The following is a 13,868-nucleotide window of genomic DNA, read 5'->3' as shown; positions in this document are numbered from 1 at the left end:
CTTCCTTTTTCAGGAAAGGGAAGAGGAAGTTTGAGAGGGGTGGGAAGGGACTTTCTATTTCCCGAGTTTTCTTATTGCTAGGCTCTTTGCATTTACAGACTTGATCTCATTTCTTGATCTCATTTAATCCTCTTCACATCCCTGTGAGACTGGAATTGCCATCTCTGCTTAGCGTCAGGGACCTAAGGGTTGGAGAGATTAGGTAACTTGCTCAGGTCACACAGCTGGTAAATGGACACCCCAGTGTTCAAAGCCAGATTTGTCTGACCCCAAAGTCTAAGAACCCAGAGGTAAACAGTGATACCCAGTGAGTAGTCTGGAGGCCGAGGAGAGTGATCACTGACCAGAAGAGGCTTCCTGCATGAAGTGGATCTGGAGTCCCTGAGGATGAGAGAGGTTCATTCAAAGCGAAAGGACTGGAGGGATGGCTGAAGACTGATGCTAGAGGTACTCAGGAAGCTTGCAAGTTGGACTAGTGGCCAGCTTGCCTGGATTCTGAGCAGCAGGGGACAGGGGGAGGAAAAGCGTCTTTGAACTTTGGCCACGAGGTGGCGCTGCAGACCAGCTACCGGGAGCAGCTCCAGGGTGGGCTTGGACACCAGCGCCCAGAGGTTTCTTCCTGCCCAAGCTAGGGCTCTGCGCTCAATCCTGCCTCCTCAGGTGTCATCTCCAGCTTCCACTTTGCCCTTTTCTGGCAGGGCATCTAACATACGGGAGATAAGGTTACCAGTCTGATGAAAAAGCCAGGTGGCCACGACCTGGGCATCCACATGGTCTGACCAGCTCCCCAGGTCATCCTGAGCCCTCTCCACTGCTCAGGACTGGTTCGTGTCCGGTTGACCTTCTGAGTCCCTGGAAGACACTGTTTGGGGCCAGGCTAATCAGACATTTGAGTACCACCGACTTGGATCCGAAGGGGAATAATAATAAAACTGATAAGGAGATATAAGTTTTCATCCAATAAATACATATTGAACATTTGTTGTGTCAGGCACTGTTCCAGGTGCCTGGAGATATCACTGAACCAGACAGACAAGGTCCTCACTCTCATGGAGCTGATATTCTGTGGGAGAGGGGAGATAGAGAATAAGCAAGTAAATCATGTAATTTCTGGTAGTGGTAATCACTGTGAGGGAGAACAAAGCAGGATATCGGGGTAGAAAGGTGAGGCGGCTGATTTAGAAAGGATGGTCATGTGAGAATTTAGCTGGGCATGTATACCAGCACAGTGCCTGGTGCTGACTTAGCAATGGTTACTGTTATCTTCTTCCCTTTGCTTCCTCTCCTCTCCATGTCCGTGTAACTCTTCCTCTGTCCCACATTCTCCCCACCTTCTCCCAGCAGTCCCCCCAGGGAAAACAGGTGCTGGCTTGGAATCAGGAGTCCTGAGTTTTTAGTCCTGGCTCTGTGACAACAGTCCAAACCTGCTCCCCCGTCCCCTGCTTCTGGTAAATGACATCACCCTCCACCTGGTGGCTCAAGCCATCTATGATTCCTGTCTTTTCCCTAATTCCTCCCATCTAACCCATCAACAAGTTCTGTCAACTGCGCCTCAAAACATTTCCCAAATCCATCAACTGCCACTGCTACCCTCCTGATCCAAGCCATCATCCTTTCCTGTCTGCAGTAATCTCTTACTGGTCTCTCTTCTCCACTCTTGTCTCCCCTGCCCCTTCAATCCATTCTCGACAAGGTGGCCAGAGCGATCATTAAAAAAAAAAAAATCTGATCATGAGACTCTTCTTCTTAAAGCCCTTTTTCAGCTCCCTATTGTCATTAGATCCAAGACCAAACTCCTCGGTGTGGTTTGTGCTGTGCTCAGTCGTGTCCAGCTGTCTGCATCCTCGTCAGCTGGAGCCCACTAGGCCCCTCTGTCCTTGGGATTCTCCAGGCAGGAATACTAGGGTGGGTGGCCATTTCTTTCTGTAGGGGATCTTCCCAACCCAGGGATTGAACCAGTATCTCTTGTTCCATGGCATGTGGAATCTTACCGAATTGGGGATTGGACTCGTGTCTCCTGGATTGGCAGGCAGACTTACCCTAGAACTGAGCCACCAGGGAAGCCCTCAGGTGGCTTACTTAAACCCCCCCCCTTTTTTTTTTTTGGCTATGCAGCACGTGGGATCTTAGTTTTCTGATCAGGGATTGAACCTGTACCCCCTGCATTGGAAACACTGAGATTTAACCTCTGGACCACTGGTTTAGCCGCTAGTTCCCTCCCTAGTGTGTTTTAGAACGTCCTTCACGTTCCTCCCTCTGCCCAGCAGTCCAGCTGCCCCTGCCCTTCCTCCCTGCGCCCCAGCCACGTGGGCCCTCTTTCAGGCTTTCAGCGCATCTTGTTCGGCCTGTCATCCAGCTTTGGCCTGGGCTGCCCCATCTACTGTTCCCTCACACTTCACCTGGCTCATACTGGTTCATCTTGCGGGACTCAAATCACATGTTGTTTTCACCGGGGAATCTCCCCTGGTCATTTTTGGGGATGTCTTACCATTGATCACACTATATTGTAACTGTCCATTTACAGTTCTGTCTCCCCAGTACCTGGGAGCCACTTGAAGACAGTGACGGGCTCTAATCCACTCTTGTATTCCCCGCACCTGTGCCTGGCACACAGTAAGTGCTTAATGTTTGTTGCTTAGAAGCGGTGCATGCTCATCCATCCTTTCCTCTTGAACGGCCTCTGGCCCCCACACCCCACCAAATATTCATCTTCTCCCTCTGTTTTTCCATCATACCTCCCACCCTCCACACCCAACTGCATCTCTCCCCTGCCCTCCTCACCCCCTACCCTGGCCGTCACAGACATTCCTTATCGGATCCCCTGGGGGTGATGCTTCAGATACACCCTCACTGGATTCCTCCTCTCCCCAGTGCCTAGTCTAGAATTCATATCCAGCAGGAACTCAATACTGGTGCTAATTCGCTGGTGTGACTTCTGACTGATGGCTCCGAAGGGGTCTAAGCAGTGTACCCCTCCTCTCGGTTGCTGCTGGTAAAAGGAGTCTTGGACCTGGGGTCCTTGAGAGTACGAAGAGGTGCCCACAGGTCACGTGCCCCTGCCAGGCCCTCCCCCCTGCTACACCTTTGCAGATGCTGTTCTCTCTGCCTCCAGCCCTCTCGCCCCCATCGTCTTATCTGTCTCCCACTCATCCTTCAGAGCTTCGCTCAGGAGTCTTGTCCTCCGAGAGGCCTTCCTGGCCATGCTGATGGACGCTGGTGTCCTCCTGAGTCTGCCGTGGCTCTGGCACCCATCCCTTTTGTGGTTATCAGCCCTCAGTGCCACAGCTGGGGTACATGTTCTGTACGCTAGTCCAGACTTCAGGTGCCCCCAGGACAAGGGACATGTCTCCCCAAAGTCTAACAGGTGGGGCACTCCATAAAAATTTGTTAAGCAAATGATAAATGAGCAAGCGGAAGAAAATTACTGTATGATACTGAAAAAGTCACTCCTCATCCTTGGGCCTCAGTTTCCTCTTCTGTAAAGTGGGGGCAGGAGAGGTAGAACAGAGATGTACTTGCACACGTTTAATAACGGGTGGGGTGAGGGGAAGCCCTGGTTTGTGGTGGTTGTCGATTTCCAGGGTGTAAATTCTCTCATCATGGCTGATTTCAATGTGAGCAAGGTCTGTTACCAACAGGTACAAGCCACCTCCCACTCAGGACTACAGGTGGGGTGGCTTGGGCTAAAAGGCCTTCCAGGCACTTTCTTGTTTTAACATCCTTGCATAAGCCGCCCCACCACCACCCCACCGCCCGCCAGAGCCTGAGGGCCAGGCTGCTCCCCAGTTGTGTCCAGTTTGGGACTTGGCTAGTTGTACCCAGGTTGCCAGATATATCTTCGGCTAAGTCATTTCAGCCGGGTCTCTTTTGCAACCCCATGGACTGTAGCCCACCAGGCCCCTCTGTCCATGTAAGAATACAGGAGTGGGTTGCCATTTCCTCCTCCAGGGGATCTCCCCGACCCAGGGATCGAACCCGTGTCTCGTATCTCCTGCACTGGCAGCTAGGTTCTTTACTAGTAGCGCCGTGTGGGAAGCCAGTTATACCCTTATTGCCACCCTTATTACCAGTTTTCTTGAGGTACTTCCTTGGTCTGCCTGGTGGTAACTCTGCATGCCTCTCCCAGACAGCCTTCCCAGGCTGCCCCAAGCCTGTTGGTTGGCCCAAGCCCTGAGGTCAGACCTGTGCAGAGGGATTGCCTGCCCTGCTCTCCAGGCCTTCTGGCCCCACCTTCCCACACTAACCGGCTCCCTCAGGGCGGGGGGTGAGTCCAGTCTCCGTTTTCAGTCTTGCTCAGCCACTGGCCTCTGACCCTGCTGGTCCCGTCTTCCTTCTCCAAATGCGTTTTTTCCTGACCTTTCTCCTGCTTGCCTGGCGCTCTTTTTCAGCCTCCTTTGCTCATCTCTCCTCCTCTGTCCCCAGGGCCAGTGGCTCCTAGGCCTGTAGTTTCCTCCACCTGACACGCACTTTGTCCGGCCTTTCTGCCCAGCTATTCAAGCAGGAGCCCATAGTGTGGCTGTCCTCCACACCTGGGCTACAGGCAGGCAGGTGGCACTACCCACGAGCCCTATGCAAATTACTTAATGTCTCTGAACTTGTTTTCCTCATCAATAAAGTGAAGATAATGGTAGCAATTGCCTCATGGGTTTGACGTGTGATTAGTGGGAAGAGGCATGTGAAGTACTGACGTAGCGTCTAGTGGACAGAAAGTGCTTCATGAATGTTGGTGATTGTTACTCAGGACTTAGCTTAGTCACCCCTGGTTAGGGGCCTGGTTCTCTGTCCCTGCCTTCCAGAGCTGCTTCTTTTGGGGCACTCGTGCCATTTTAATTGCTTGTTCCACGAGGGAAAGAGCTCTTTGGGGCACACAGATCTGTGAATATCTGTGAATGAAGGAAGGAACGGGTGACGTGGATGGCTGCTCTGACAAGACACAGAACCAGGGCCTTCTGCCACTCAGGACTAGCCTGGGCACGCCCACCTATAGGGAGAAGGTGGGGCTGGTTCCCCCGGGGCCAGCAGGTGGCGCCAGTGCCCGTCAGTCTCTGCCCGTGGCCACCTCCCTTGCCCTTGCTGGTTTCACAATCCCGCGCTAAAGGAGTTTGAACTGGGCGCCTGACGTAGGAGGTGGCGGGGGAGCCAGAGCCGGGGCTGACGCTCACTCATCTCTCCTGGGCAGACATTTTTCTAGGGGGTGCCCAGCCTAACCTGGCAGAGAAGGGAGCAGAGGCCACTGGGGAAAGGGGCCCTGCTTGAGGGGCTGTGGGCGCAAACCATGAAGCGGGGACGAGGTTGATAGTATCTTGGGCACAGGAATGTGAAGCGATTCAATCAGTGAGTCAAAAGCAGAGATCTAGGAACCGGAGAGAGTGTGGGGGACAATGTGGTGAAATCAATCAGTCAGAGAGGAAGGGGAGGCCTGGTTTCTATGACAATCGTAGTGTTTGTGGCAAGCTGGGGACTCCTGAGTCCCCAGGGTGGTGAGGAGTGACTCACCACAGGAAAGGAAAGCTGCAGAGGGCCTGGGTGCTAGGCACCGGATGCCTTGCGGCTCCTGCTTGGTGTTCAGCACACGCTCCCCTGACCACAGCTCCTGGACCTGTGCTCTTTCAGATGCTTCGAGGGGAACTGAGCCCTGACAAGGGGCAGGGCCCTTGCTCCTCACTGGACGTGCACATCTTGCTTGTTGCTCACAACGGCCCCTGGAATTAGTGTCAGCCCATCTTACAGAAGAGGAAACTAGAGGAAACTGTCAGGCTGGCCAAAGGTGACTCTAGTAACTCCAGGGTGACTGAAGTGGGACATGAGTGAGTGAAGACTGGAATCCAGTCTAGTCTGACTCTAACCATCCTCGTGAAGATCCAGAAAGCAGGTCAGGCGCATGCAAGTTACAGTGTGGCTAAGACCCAGGAGGAGGCAGGAGGGGACTCCCTCCACCTCCCCCAGCCTCCCTGCTTGCCCTGCCCTCTGTGAATCCGTCCCTGATTGAGAGGGGGTTTGGCAAAGTGTACAGCCTGATGTGAGCCAGAAACTGCATCTAGCCTGCCTCTCACCATCTTCCAAGTGCAAAGAAGCAGGCCCTAATTCTGGCCATCCAATATCCCCCACAACTTTCCGTGTATCCTTGTCTTTGGGGTAGTTGTGTGTGTGTGTGTGTGTGAGAGAGAGAGAGAGACGGTGAGAAAGGTCATCATGCTTGCCCCCTTACTCCCCGCTCCCAGCCCCTGCTAGAGCCGGGCAATTCCCAGCATCCTCTGGCAGCTATCAGGACAGTTCATTCCTTTTTATGTTTCCAATGTATTATTATATTTATGTTTTGTTTTTCAATCTTTCGGCCGTGCTGCATGGCATGTGGGATCTTAGTTCCTCAACCAGGGATGGAACCCACGCCCCCCGTATTGGCAGCATGGAATCTTAACCACTGGACCACCAGAGAAGTCCCAGCACAGTTTCATTCTTGTCTAGCCATGGGGCCCCCAGAATTTCAGTATGAAAGGGAGTATTCCTATCCCATCCAGGGGCCCTCATGACATGCAAGGAGCCCTAGCTGGTCACTATCTCTTCCCTTGAAGCAGAAGGGACGGAGGTGAAAATGCCTTGGAAATCTTCTGGCCCAGTCCACCTGTTTTGCAGATGAGAAAGCCGAGGCCCATAGAAGGGAAGCAATTTCTCCAAGGTCACAGAATGAATTAGTATAGAAGAGAAAACTATATCCCCTGTTCTGTGATCTCAGAAAGAACCTCTTTGAATTTGACGCTGGGTCTTGGAATTGGAGTCAGGCCGAGGAACAGTGGGAGGACAGCAGATTCAATGGAGAAACCTCACATAGTATAGCTTTGTTATTGTTAAGTCGCTAAGTTGGGTCCAATTCTTTTGAGACCCCAAGGACTGTAGCCCGCCAGGCTCCTCTTGTCTATGGGATTTCCTAGGCAAGAATACTGGAGTGGGTTGCCATTCTCTTCTTCAGGGGATCTTCCTGACCCAGGGATCGAACCTGTGTCTCCTGCATTGGCAGGAGGATTGGATTCTTCACCACTGAGCCACAGGGGAAGCCCATAGTATAGCTCTTACCCTCTCTGAGCCGCAGTGATGATATGGAGTGCCCTGCCTCCAGGGTTTTCAGGATGGTGAATGGGATGATCCTTATGAATTATGGGGTGACATGAATGTTGTCAGATTGTCAAAGAAGGCAAGTCATGCATGGTGGGACTGGAGACAGAGCTGCGCGGGAGTGCAGAGATGGGGGATAAGCCCTTGATCCTTACGAGAGCAAGGAAGCCAAATGAACTTTTGACACGCTCACTACAAGCAGCAATTCTCTTCCCTGGGGGTGGGGAGAGGTGGGCAGCAGGTTCCTGCAGACCCCAGGGGTGCCCAGAGGCTGTAGGAAGCTGAGCACTAATTAGCTCTAGCTCCCTAATTTGACTTAATTGACTGCTTGTGATCAGCAATTAGGAGGCTCCATCAATTAGCACAGGGTAGGTGCCGGCTCAGCTGGGGCTGGTCAGGGCTCCTCTCCAGGAGGCCAGGGAGGCAGGCAGGTGGAAGGGTGGTCCCACGGGGAAGTTGCCTCACTGCCCAGCCCCGCATCACCCCTCCCCTTCCCTCTCTGTGAGGGAGGGGCTCCCATCTGGACTGTGGCTTCGCTGCTCTCAGTTTACCCAATCTCACCAGCTTTCTGACCTTTCTGTCTAGAGGAGGTGGCGCCTGGCTGGGCCTGGCTCTGCCACTGGCCCCTTTGCAACTCTGGGGTTGAGAGTGTGCACTTCCAAGCCAGGTCTCTGGGATCTGAATCCCAGCTCCGCCGCTGATTGGTTGTGTGACCCTGGACCCACTGGACTTTGTTTCCTCACTCGTAAAATGGAGCTGATAATAACAGTCCTTCCCATAAAAGGTGACGGTGAGGATCAGGTGAATAATCCCCCTGCTCTATTTAGAACAGAGCTGGGCACCATCAGCGCTCCGTGTTAGCTGTCATTGTGATCCCTGCTCCAAACCTCAGCTTCTCCATCTGGTAAATGAAAGACTAAAGTAGTGTTTACAGAAAAACGCCAAGGTTCCACCCTAGACGGGAGAAGGCGATGGCACCCCACTCCAGTACTCTTGCCTGGAAAATCCCATGGGCGGAGGAGCCTGGTGGGGTGCAGTCCGTGGGGTCGTGAAGAGTCTGGACATGACTGAACGACTTCCCTTTCACTTTTCACTTTCCTACATTGGAGAAGGCAATGGCAACCCACTCCAGTGTTCTTGCCTGGAGAATCCCGGGGACGGGGGGGCCTGGTGGGCTGCCGTCTATGGGGTTGCAGAGTTGGACACGACTGAAGTGACTTAGCAGCAGCAGCAGCCACTCTAGACGAATTATTGAATCAAAATATCTAAGACTCTGGGGGCTGGCAGTTTTGAAAGCTCCCTCTCCCAAGCGATTTACTATTATTAGTTTTTGGCTATGCTGGGTCTTTGCTGTGGCACGTGGGCTTTCTCTAGCTGTGGCAAGAGCGGGCTTCTCCTGTTTCGGAGCACGGGCTCTAGAACGCTTGGGCTTAGTGGTTGCAGCACTCAGGCTTAGTTGTAGGATCTTAGTTCCCTGACCAGGGATTGAACCCATGTACCCTGAGTTGGAAGGCGGGTTCTTAACCACTGAACCACAGAGGCAGTGGCCTCACCCCCCACCCCCGCCAAGTGATTTTGTTGCCCAGTGAGGGTTGAGACCACTGGGTTTCCTCCAGCCATGACTCCTGAAAACTCTCAAGTAAATCCTTCCCTACCCTCACCCCCGTTCTGGACAGCAGCTCCCTGTCTGTGCCACACGGGACCCTCTGCAAGGCCCGGAGGTGCTGCCACTGAACGGGAGCCCACTACCACCCGTGCGGCCAGAAGCAGGTCTCTCCTCACTCACTTGGACCAAGTCCTCTTCTATAAAGTGAGAATAATGCCCTTGCCCTGCTCACCTTTCAGGGCTGCTCAGAGATAATGTTTCACTAGCGATGGGACCTGCTTCACAGGTAGGCAGTTACATTGTTCATTCCTTCAGTAAACATTTATTGAGGGCCTAGCATATAACCCATCTCTTTTACACACAGTGACGACAGAGGTATGAACTCCTGGAGAGACTGGTACTGAGCCATCAGAAAAGTCAGGTTCTTGGGCCAATCTCTTTTTTTAGCTCCTGCCTGGTATCGAATGAGCCAATGAATGGAAAGAACCTAGATCAGGCCCTGTCACATAGCAAGCACTCAGTAAACAGTAGCTGTTGTTACGACTGGTATTGAGACTCGGCTGTGGGCTGGGTGTGGAGAGAGGCCTGGCTGCAGGGCATATGCAGGGAGGCAGCGAGAGGCACGTGGGAGGCAGGCGGGGCTAGAATTAGGTGGTGAAGAGTGGGGTGAATGGAAAAAGTAGAGGGAGAAATAGAGCTTTGGGAGTACCCGTTCAGGAGGGAGATATGTTGAGATGTTCGGCTCACATGTGAAGAGAAACTTCTCTGTCCCTATGTACCATGCTGGGTGTCTCAGAATAAAGGGAAGAGACAGACCCACCAGTTCAGTTGGTAAAGAGTCCACCTGCAATGCAGGAGACCTGGGTTCAATTCCTGGGTTGGGAAGATCCCCTGGAGAAGGGAATAGCAACCCACTCCAGTACTCTTGCCTGGAGAATCCCATGGACAGAGGAGCCTGGCAGGCTACTGTCTGTGGGGTCTCTAGAATTGGAAATGACTTAGCGGCTAAACCACTAGCACCAGACCCACCCAGCCTCTACCCTCAAGCAGTTCCCCTGATGTGGAAAGAGAGCTGAACACTGTCCATTTCATGTGACAAGGGATGTTGGGGGCCTAGTGGGACACCTGACCCCGACTTAGGGACACTCTTGGCTGAGCCGGGAGAATGAGGAGGAGTTGGTCAGAGGGCAAAGTGTGTGCCACGCCCCAGAAGGTTAGCTCAGAATAAACGAGAGAGATCAGGATTGCTGGAAGCTAGATACAGTCAGCAAAAACAAGACCAGGACCTGACGGTGGCTCAGACCATGAACTCCTTATTGCCAAATTCAGACTTAAATTGAAGAAAGTAGGGAAAACCACTAGACCATTCAGGTATGACCTAAATCAAATCCCTTATGATTATACAGTGGAAGTGAGAAATAGATTTAAGGGACTGGATCTGATAGATAGAGTGCCTGATGAACTATGGACTGAGGTTTGTGACATTGTACAGGAGATAGGGATCAAGACGATCTCCATGGAAAAGAAATGCAAAAAAGCAAAATGGCTGTCTGAGGAGGCCTTACAAATAGCTGTGAAAAGAAGAGAAGCAGAAAGCAAAGGAGAAAAGGAAAGATATAAGCATCTGAATGCAGAGTTCCAAAGAATAGCAAGAAGAGATAAGAAAGCCTTCCTCAGTGATCACCGCAAAGAAATAGAGGAAAACAACAGAATGGGAAAGACTAGAAATCTCTTCAAGAAAATTAGAGATACCAAGGGAACATTTCATGCAAAGATGGGCTCGATAAAGGACAGAAATGGTATGGACCTAACAGAAGCAGAAGATATTAAGAAGAGGTGGCAAGAATACACAGAAGAACTATACAAAAAAGATCTTCACAACCAAGATAATTACGATGGTGTGATCACTCACTTAGAGCCAGACATCCTGGAATGTGAAGTCAAGTGGGCCTTAGAAAGCATCACTACGAACAAAGCTAGTGGAGGTGATGGAATTCCAGTTGAGCTATTTCAAATCCTGAAAGACGATGCTGTGAAAGTGCTGCACTCAATATGCCAGCAAATTTGGAAAACTCAGCAGTAGCCACGGGACTGGAAAAGGTCAGTTTTCATTCCAATCCCAAAGAAAGGTAATGCCAAAGAATGCTCAAACTACCGCACAGTTGCACTCATCTCACACACTAGTAAAGTAATGCTCAAAATTCTCCAAGCCAGGCTTCAGCAATATGTGAACCGTGAACTTCCAGATGTTCAAGCTGGTTTTAGAAAAGGCAGAGGAAACAGAGATCAAATTGCCAACATCCGCTGGATCATGGAAAAAGCAAGAGAGTTCCAGAAAAACATCTATTTCTGCTTTATTGACTATGCCGAAGCCTTTCACTGTGTGGATCACAATAAACTGTGGGAAATTCTGAAAGAGATGGGAATACCAGACCATCTGACCTGCCTCTTGAGAAATCTGTATGCAGGTCAGGAAGCAACAGTTAGAACTGGACATGGAACAACAGACTGGTTCCAAATAGGAAAAGGAGTACGTCAAGGCTGTATATTGTCACCCTGCTTATTTAACTTATATACAGAGTACATCATGAGAAACGCTGGGCTGGAAGAAGCACAAGCTGGAATAAAGATTGCCGGGAGAAATATCAATAACCTCAGATATGCAAATGACACCACCTTTATGGCAGAAAGCAAAGAGGAACTAAAAAGCCTCTTGATGAAAGTGAAAGTGGAGAGTGAAAAAGTTGGCTTAAAGCTGAACATTCAGAAAACAAAGATCATGGCATCTGGTCCCATCACTTCATGGGAAATAGATGGGGAAACAGTGGAAACAGTGTCAGACTTTATTTTGGGGGGCTCCAAAATCACTGCAGATGGTGACTGCAGCCATGAAATTAAAAGACGCTTACTCCTTGGAAGAAAAGTTATGACCAACCTAGACAGCATATTGAAAAGCAGAGACATTACTTTGCCAACAAAGGTCCATCTAGTCAAGGCTATGGTTTTTCCTGTGGTCATGTATGGATGTGAGAGTTGGACTGTGAAGAAGGCTGAGCGCCGAAGAATTGATGCTTTTGAACTGTGGTGTTGGAGAAGACTCTTGAGAGTCCCTTGGACTGCAAGGAGATCCAACCAGTCCATTCTGAAGGAGATCAGCCCTGGGATTTCTTTGGAGGGAATGATGCTAAAGCTGAAACTCCAGTACTTTGGCCACCTCATGCGAAGAGTTGACTCACCGGAAAAGACTCTGATGCTGGGAGGGACTGGGGGCAGGAGGAGAAGGGGACGACAGAGGATGAGATGGCTGGATGGCATCACTGACCCGATGGATATGAGTCTGAGTGAACTCCGGGAGTTGGTGATGGACAGGGAGGCTTGGCGTGCTGCAATCCATGGGGTCGCAAAGAGTCGGACACGACTGAGCGACTGAACTGAACTGAGATGAGAGTGAGGCAAGTGGCGAGGCTGAAGATAATGAGCAGAGCCTGGGTCAAGGAGGGCTTTACACTCCAGCTCAAGGAATTTGGACTTTATCCCGAATAAAGTCAGGGAATCTGAAGTCTTGTAGAAACACGCCGAGGTTTACATTTTGGAAAGATGGCTGTGGTTTAGCGAGGAGAAAGGATCAGAACAGAAGCAAAGGTGGAAGCAGGAAGACTGGCCGGAGGCTCCTGCAGTTCCTCAGGCAAGGCCTGAAGGTGTGACATCAGAACCTCGGAGCTGGGGAACTCCGTGGTGGTCCGGTGGTGAGGACTCCCTGCTTTCACTGCTGAGGGCCCGGCTTGGGGGAACTAAAATCCCACAAGCCGCGTGTCATGGCCAAAAAAACAAAACAGAAAGAACCACAGGAGCTGGATGTGGTGGGCAGAATGGAGAGAGATTCTGGATCCAGAGGACTTTGCGGGGGTTGCTCACCAAGGGAGACAGAAAGGGTGAGGCTGAGGAGGAGGCACAGGGCGGGGCTGGGCTGGTGGTGGGGAGGCCTGAGAAGCTCCATGTGGGACATCCAAGGAGGGATGGCAAGTGTGGGAGCTCAGCAGTCACCCCTGCCCTGGGAATCTTGCACGGCCTCTCCCGAGAGCCGTCTGGAGTGGAAGGGCCCCTCACCTTTGGCCCAGGGCCGGGCTTCCCTTTCCCTGGCCTCTCCTGGATAGGCTGGGACTTCCTGGCCTAGGGACACCCTGGGGGCCAGGCGTGCAGGATCCTCCCCAGCCCAAAGGGGGAGAGCCCAGCTCCGGGGAGGCAGTTCTGGGGAGGCAGCGGTGGAGGCGATGAGTTCAGGGAGCTCCGCCACCACTCCCTCCTCCTTGGGCCTCTGGCCTCAGCTGTGGCCTCGGCAATGGATTCTGAGGAGGCGGCCAGAAGGCCGCTGTCTGGGCCTGGGCTACACAGGGGCACAGGGCGCAGCAGCCGCTCTGCAGCAGCTTTGGCTGCGGCCGTGTGAATGGGCTCACTTCCCTCACGTGAGCATCTCAGTGTTTGGAAGCTGAATTCTCCTTGTCTGAGGTGTTCCCTTGCGGCTAGACTGCCGCACACTGGTCTGCCCCAGCCCAGGACACATCTCCATCTCTAGACGGCTCCTGCGGTGGTGCCTCTCTGCCTCCTTCAGCCTGCCCTTTGCCCCCCCTCATTAAGTATGGTTTCTATGGGAATGTGACTTGAATTAACTCTTGGGAGAAAAAAAAATCACAGAAATCAGGAAAGGGGGGCCATGGGGAGGGGGCAGTGAGTCATGTTTCCATGTGTATTTTTCAAACTTTCCAACGGGAGTTTGGAAAGCAACACTCTTTCCATTGCCAGCTTGGACCTGGCCCGCCAAGGGTCCCTCTGTCTGTTTCTACAGGGCTGTGCCCCGGCCCACCCCTCAGGTCTGCCTTGTATCCTGGGGTCCCAACCCCCGCTCCCTCTTGGAGGCTCACTCTGTGTGAGCTCTGGGCTCCCGGAAGTACCCCCTGGGGAGGCGCCTCGGTCTCTTCTCTGGTGTCACTCCATAGTGAAGGCCCTCCATCTACCTCCATTTCAGGGTGGACCCATGGGGCCTGCAGTCACTCTGGCCGACCCTTCGACCCTCAAGAACCTCCATCAGCGCCAGGGAGCCTGGGCTCGGAACCGCCTCTCTGCCCCAGCAGCACCCTCTTGGTGCCCTTCCCTC

This window comes from Budorcas taxicolor, chromosome 3, assembly GCF_023091745.1.
Source record: "Budorcas taxicolor isolate Tak-1 chromosome 3, Takin1.1, whole genome shotgun sequence".
Taxonomy (NCBI): Eukaryota; Metazoa; Chordata; class Mammalia; order Artiodactyla; family Bovidae; genus Budorcas; species Budorcas taxicolor.
The sequence above is the reverse complement of the archived record's forward strand: the minus strand, read 5'-3'. Positions refer to the sequence as shown.